Raw genomic sequence first — 890 nt, 5'->3', positions numbered from 1 at the left:
GACATTTCTGCCGAAGAAAGTACCAGTGATCCATAAATTGGCATTTGACCGTATATGTTTGAACCAAAGTAGCCGAATTCCAAAATTAATTCCGTTATTGTAGCCCGTTCCACTATGAAATAAAAAAGACCAGATCGATAATAAATATTAATTTTTAGGGCGATGCTTATGCGACGAAGGAATTTGGTTCATATTTCTTTCCTACTAAGACTAAGAAATCTCGTGTCAGTGCCTGTTTACAAAATCACGTGTGGACTTACGTACACACGTTCCATATAATATTTGGCAAAACTGTAAATAACCACTATAAACTATAAAATATCCTTATCAGTAGGCCTACAATTTCTTTTAATTTTATTTTGTCAGTGTGGGCTTTGTGAAGAAATGCCAACATGAGATTAAAAACAGCCTACAATTTGTGAACAAGAGATTAAATTTTGATAAAGTGGGAAGAGCCTTGAATTATTAACGCAATAAAATAACAACTTGGTTGTATATATTACAATACCAAGTATTGGCAATTCAAGTTTATAATCTCGTATCAATAATATTGTCTATTCGTTTGGTTTCATTCTCATTAGGGCTAATTCCCATTTGAGCTAATATTTTCCCCTTAGGGCTCCTAGCTCGAGCTACCTCTCATTGTGTCATTGGTCCTCGAGAAATATAACTCCGTAGTAAAATTGTTGAAGTTAAGAAATGGTCAATCCATTTCAGGTGTATGTGGCCAAGTGTGACTGGTGTAACAGGTGTGATAGGGAGCCAGCTGTCCAGCTGTACATGAGTTTAGTACCAACACAAAACGAAACCCGAAATCCAAATCAACATTTTCATTTTGGTGTCGCATTGGTTGCAGCCTAATGAACTTTTCACATGAGGAAGTATATCAA

Source organism: Lottia gigantea, assembly GCF_000327385.1.
Source record: "Lottia gigantea unplaced genomic scaffold LOTGIsca_181, whole genome shotgun sequence".
Taxonomy (NCBI): Eukaryota; Metazoa; Mollusca; class Gastropoda; family Lottiidae; genus Lottia; species Lottia gigantea.
This window is presented reverse-complemented; position numbering follows the sequence as displayed.